The sequence below is a fragment of the Opisthorchis viverrini genome (assembly GCF_000715545.1).
Source record: "Opisthorchis viverrini unplaced genomic scaffold opera_v5_135, whole genome shotgun sequence".
Lineage (NCBI taxonomy): Eukaryota > Metazoa > Platyhelminthes > Trematoda > Opisthorchiida > Opisthorchiidae > Opisthorchis > Opisthorchis viverrini.
This window is the reverse complement of record NW_008751792.1, coordinates 1,241,866-1,248,646: the sequence shown is the minus strand read 5'-3', so window position 1 is coordinate 1,248,646 and position 6,781 is coordinate 1,241,866.

The window sequence follows — 6,781 nt, the reverse complement described above, 5'->3', positions numbered from 1 at the left end:
GTTTCCTTGATGGTTAGATACAGAGACAGACATTGGAAGACCTCCGAATCCCCAATGTTCAGATTCTATTAGCGGTCAAAGTAAAGATGGACAAAATTTGTGTTAAGTCTTCACCTTTTGTTAGTTTCCTTGATGGTTAGATACAGAGACAGACATTGGAAGACCTCCGAATCCCCAATGTTCAGATTTCTATTAGCGAGAACCCGCCAATACGGAATGTTCTGACGGCATATTTCTCGCCTCTTAAGAACAGTGTGAATCTCAAGCTCTACTGAGAACCTGGTCACATGCTTCGCTGCCAGGAACTGCAGTGTCACGCTACAGGACGTGCTACCTTTGAAAATGCTTCTGTCAATTCTCAGAGAGGTATTGAAGGTTCTGAAACACTATATGTATCCAAGGGGTTCAATTAGGTTTGACGACAAGATGATGTATAAATTCGCATGGGTCAAAACGGCTATTAGAAATAGTTACCTATATTGGCATCAATAATTCATTTCAGAACGTTTCATCGGACAAGTAGATCATACTATACTACTGTATTGTCTTCGCCAATCATAGCAAAGGATCTCAGGCATCCCCGGAGCATCAATCACCATGGTCTCAGAACTAAAACTGGAATCGTCTAAAACCAATCAATGCAAAATGTTTTGATCAATGGACGGGATTTTGGTTGAAGCAGACTGTGTTTCGCCGAAAAATGCGTCCATCTATGAGAACTGAGCTGAACAGATCATTTGTTCCACATGTCGCGTTACTGGCTGCCGAAAAAACGCTGCTCGCATGTCTAATTCGGAGAGGTAGATATCTGGGGGTAGACACAGTTTGGCATGTTAGAACGGAAGAAGGATCCTAAGAAAATTTTGAGTGCCGCCAATGCTATTCGTATTGTGGGACAGCATTCACTGGCCCCCTCCAATCTTGAATGAAGACAAGGAGCGATGGTGTGGCTAGTGGATATCAGATACACCCCTGCTGTCAGCTTTCATCCAGTTTTTCTCAATACTTGTGAAAGTGTAGGTGCCTTAAGTGTTTGTATTATGTAGACGCTAGAGCCCTTTCCCGCCTTTCCTTTTTTCTCATACAGAAAGTGTTGTAAAACCAACTGATTTGGTTGTACCGTAATAATGCGCTGGTGTACACAACTGATATCATCGACAATATTGAAACTGAAATGATGTTCCCTATACACGATATCAACGCTTCCCGGTGGTAGAAGCCTGTTTGGCCCGATCCCTGTGGTGCTCTGGTTACTTGTAATCACTGGTCTTTAGGCGCTTTTCTGGTACCTTTTAAACACCCCCGGATCTGTCTTTATCACTCTGTGTTCTTTTGATACCACATAAAGCGCCGCTGATGTGCGCCAACTGGACGCAGGCTTAGCCATTTCAAATTGTCGAAATTCACTTTCAGCCGTCCGTAAATTAGAGCGGGGATCCGCGCTGGTTGACGGTTGCATTGGGTTGACAAAATCTCCAAAGGCCCCCGCAAGTCCCCGTGCCTCACAAGGCCAGTTGACTTTCTTCGATGTTCCAGCGAAAACTGCAAAGCTCTGTCGTCAACTTATTCGAGCCTACTCAAGTCTATTGTCCTTCATCCACGCCGGTGCAATCGATCGTTCCAAAAACGCCGGTGTTTTCAGCTCTTGAGCTCGCGTGCCATACTAATTATTAGGACCTCATTGAAGGTCCCCAGTAAACCATCCTTCGAGAGTGTGACTGCCACACCAGCCTGGCGATCAAAATGACATTAAGATGCATCCATATTAACTGTTCCAGGTTATCCACTAATTTTAACCGGATAGCATATCCCGGTTCATTCCTCCATATACATCTGTTGTCATGCAATAATTCGCATACTTCCTAACTAACAACGGCGAGCTAAACCTCTCAGGCTGAACGTGATGCCCGTCTGAGCAATTCAGAGATCATACTTCTACCGTTTGCACCTTCGTGGGCTAGTTCACACCCTCTCCAACCTCTCAACGGTAAATCCCCACCGCACGTACCGATACCATCAAGAATCTACTATATCTCCGGGGACAAGGAGGGCCATCCACCGTAATGATCTGCCGGTGCTTGACTTCATCAGCACGGACGGGGTGTTTTCGTTTCATTTCTGGTAACATGTCTGGTTATAGACACTAACTCCACGATCAACCGAAACACCATACAATCCTCCAATATTACCATGTGTTTTGGAGATCTCCACGCAACTAAGACACAAACAAAATATTAGCATCTCCACCAGAATTTGGGTAGGAAAACAGGCCGTTTTCAACACCACCATGAACGAATGTAGAGCCGTGGCTGAGTCACCAAACTCTCATGATAATGGCAAGGAATGCTCTCTTGAAACCAATGTGACCGATAGACTCCCCACATTTCCAAGGCTGCACGTTGTTTTCCATGAAATAGGCTGTTATCACGAGAAGGCGTTTTAAGTCTGTCAGCTAAATGATCGCAGACGTTCAATGCCTTACCATGACGGTTTCAAACACACGATATTACAGCCCACATTTAGAGCCTGCGGTTTTCCGTTCGTCGTCCCGTCTGCTAACCAAGGCTGTATTGGTGGGCCACTAAAGAAATGGGAGCCTGAACCGTATGTCTTGGAGGCATTGTGAAGAAATCTTTGAAATCTGACTCACTTTGAGAGGTCTCCGTTACCGTAAGCCGGACAAACGCCGAGAGGAAGAGACGCCACTTCTTGGTCATTCAAGTTCATGCAGGTGAATGTACGCCCAACAGCCCATGGACATGAAGCTCTAGTGACGGTTTTGGGCTTTAGTTCAAATGGACCGGCCATGTCGTGGCAGTCCTGCTGCCTCTCCAGATCCATTATTCTGGCTCCACACTCACTGCAGTTTGGAGCTCCTTTGTTTTTTATCACGTTCCATGCGGGAAGCTTTTTGTTATGCCTTCACTCGTAAGGTTTTTGCCCTCCACTTCTTAATCACAAAGATCAGATCTTGTGTCATCTGACATGTTCTCCACAGGAAATAAAGAGCCCTTGTAATTTTGAATCCCTGCCTATGCCATCTCAGGTGAGATGAAATCTACTTCGTTATTGCCCACTGTTTACGTCACCGTCCATGTTTCAGGAAATTCCCATTAATCGTAACCTCCGCCAGTCATGCTCTTATTCTGACTGTAACACAATCCTCATGACTGACGACATGCTAACAATTGTTTTGGAATAAATATTTTCATTATCGTAGGGTTGTTGAGGTAATAGCGTCAATAAGAAGGGCTTAGGGCCTGTTTCGGAGTAAGTGTCTAGTGTAAGCTGTGAGGTAAGATGCCCGGCTCCCTCAGTGGAACCTTAACAGTCGATGATATTTCGAGAGCCTACATCATGTAATGCGGTTATGAAAGAAGAGCCTAGTCTTTGGTTTTGAATACATGCAAAGAAAGAAATTTTGCCCAAAGACAGTTCGGCAGGTCGACAATGGCAGCAAAAATCCAGTTTCTGATGTTGTAAGGAGGGCAGAATGAAAACTCGGAGTGACAGTCACCTATGTTAGCCCATCTGCAGATTGAGCGATGCAGAAGGCCCAGGTTCAGCCTAACGCGCTCAGCCATAAAGAATCCAGACCAAGTGACAAACAGTGAAGATGGTATGGCACTGTGGATTACGTCGGAAACAGGGACTTATTGAACGAGTGCTGTACGTTTTCTACAGCAATCCCGCATGTCTGTGAATCCTGTGAGCTTCTTGCAAAAGGCGTCGAAGACTTCTAGGTAGCTTGCGGTCCATCCGACTGCGCGCCGGTTTTTCGGAGTGATCATCGTGTAAGCCCTGTGAAACCTCTGGAAAATGGTCTTGCATAATTCGTTTATTGATGTTCATACCAGTTTAAACAGATCAAGAAAGATGCGCATCCATGAGAAACGTGCACGGCAGACGTTCTGAATCCACGTTTTAGGTCCGGGATTTCCGGCTTCGTTCAGCACACGGTGGCTGTCTTAATGGGAAGGCAAGTAACATTTAATTGACAGTGTCCTTCGTTGCTGATGAAAACAAACTCGGGAGGGATGGTAGTTAGCCTGAGCTGCATGTCGTGAGTGTGACGATATGTTGATTGGCAGCGTTTTGTTTAACGAAGTCGGTCATCGCCAGTGCAAAATGTCCACCAGACCCTACGTGTTAGGGCTCCATCCAGGAGGCCTTGGGGACATTAAAATCACCTGCCAGCAAGATATCCGTAGAGTGTAGCCGGATAAGGATTGTTCAGGGGTCTGTATGAGGAAATGGTCATCTTTCGGGGACTCCAGTGGCACTGGTGGGTCACGCCGAGAAGAAGAAATACTGCCTCGCGCAGGATTTTGACCCATAATGCATCGCAAAAAGGTGTAAGACTGGCATCAGAGAGTGCAGGGCTGCATGATAATATGGGTGACTCTATCAGCCCTCCCGCTTTTTGAATCAGCCCGGAAAAAAAGAGTAGCCTTCTAACGAGATCTCCTCGTCAGAGATATCTGATGTGAGCCAAACTTCTGTAAGTGCGATCTTGGACGGCTTATCTGGCCCAGCTGCTGGATAATATCTCGAAATTATTTTGAATAGACCTGGAAGTTTGAGGACAAGCATTTCAACATTGTCTTCGCTGCCTCCGACGGATAGGAGCTAAATGGTGCACCGCCAGATGGATTAGCGGATTTAACGGCTGTACGGGTGGTTAGCATCCGGGGCAACAATAAAGTCTCCGCGGCGAACTCGTCTGCTTCTAGCCTTAGTGGTTTCCAACGCTACTTCTCATTTTTTGGGTTTTTCCTCTCTTGGGAGTCCGATTCGCGCGAGCCGCTCACTTTTGCTGGAAATAGCTTTTCCCCTCGTGAGCAAAAATTTCCACCGCTGCTACATGCAGGTCCTTCTGTATCGCTTTTGGAAGACTAGGCATCCTATTGTTTAATAATCAGGCATGCTTTTGGTCGCTCGGTCATTTTGGCACGATTGGATCAACAGAGTATACATGTGAGGCCCTGTGTGTTTCGTGGCAGCACCAAGAATTTTTTCTTTTGGTGGCGCTCCCATGGTGCTCGTTTTTACAGAGGACCGCAATTTGAAGCTAGACAGTGGTTTTCTGATTTGGCGAAGTTCATGTGTTTGGCTTGACTGAAGTTGCTTTTCTTTCGCGTTTGCGTGGACCCTCGAGTAGCCTGCGACCAGCGTGGCCAGCTTTGGATTTGAAGGATTTTCAGGTTTTTCATTGTGGAGTTTTGGCTTCCTCTGCCGGGTCATGAATGACGACTTGTCAGTAATTGAGTAGGCCACCTTTGACGCGCTGGAGCTCATCAACATCACAACCTCCGAGATCACCTCATTGTCAATTTAAACTTGCTTTCTGGGGTGCACTTGGGAGCGTCCTCATGTCATCCCACGGCGTCAGTGTTCCCGGTCTTCACAAAAACGGTTACCAATACGTAGAGAGTTTTGGAATCTTTTTCTAATGTGCTCGTCTTGACCGACTTACGATGCTTGTTCTGCTCTATGCATTAGCACGGTATCTCCCCTTCAAACGTCTTTTACATCCAACTTACATCCGGTAGACATTGGTGGGTCCACCCACTTTCAGTGTAAATCACACTTTTGAAATGATACTGTCGTTCTTCCACACTTTGAATTTCTTCATATCTTCATCTTCAGTTGTGCTTTTCATGATCCTGGCCGATTACTCAAATGCTCAAGGTCACTCACGGCTGGCAACGGGATTTCAGTCTTAGCAGAAGACAACCGGCTTCACTGAACCAGTCGTACCTAATGCCCGATTGTTCTGACTTCGTCGTTTTCCAAATTCTCCGTTAAAAAGTAACGTGGTAAGCCCGTCTCTTTTGTCTGAGTTTTCCCTTCTTTGTGCCGTTGCCCGCCAGGTTCACTCTGTTACCACCGATCATGTGCCAATTGTTATGCTACTTACAGGGTGGGAAATATACCTAATAATATTTTAATCGCTATTCCAGTTCATATAACTATTCAAGTTTATTTTCATTAGCTCCTGTCAGCCCCCAGTTTAGCGACATCGTCAGATTTCACGGCTCATGCACGTTGCTAGAGAAGGCTCGCTAAATTATCGACGGCACCATTTATGACGTGACTGGATGGTCACCAACGAGAGTAAACTTGAAGGAACTATCCGTCCCGTAACTGGATGAAGATATTTCTCAAGGCCTGAAGGATTATTAGTCTTAGGAAATTAATATCTCACGTGATCTCCTCAGAGGCTGAGGCTACAAATTTTTCTGGTCACAAAAGTTGTTGACCGAACTTCAGACCGAAAATCTGGTGAAAATGTAAGGTAGCCCTCACTCCAACATAATCAGAGATGGTGAAACAGAATATGGACCATCCCGGTTTAGGAGTATACTTTTGTAATGCATTATTTCTTACCACGGCGTTCCGTATCTAAAAAATCCTGACTTCAAGCGAAAACTTGATTTACCGCATAAGAACTACTGTTCTACGGATGAGTCGGCGCGCACTTCCAGATACTCTATTTTACCTACGTCAGACCGCTTCTTGAATGCTCCAACCAAGTCGTCTAAACAGGACTAGGGAAGGATGTAACCCGCATTGAGCTTGTCCAAAGAGCTGTTACGAAAATAGATGCCGGCCGTAAATCCGTCGATTTTGAAACAATTATTCGGGCGCCTGATCTCTTTCCCTTGAATTGTCGTGGTCTCCTGAGGGTAACGTCTTTCGTACGTCCTGAGTAGACAACTTGGTTGGCGTACTCCAGGAGCGGTCTGACGTAGGCCCCATAGAGTATTTGGAAGTCCAT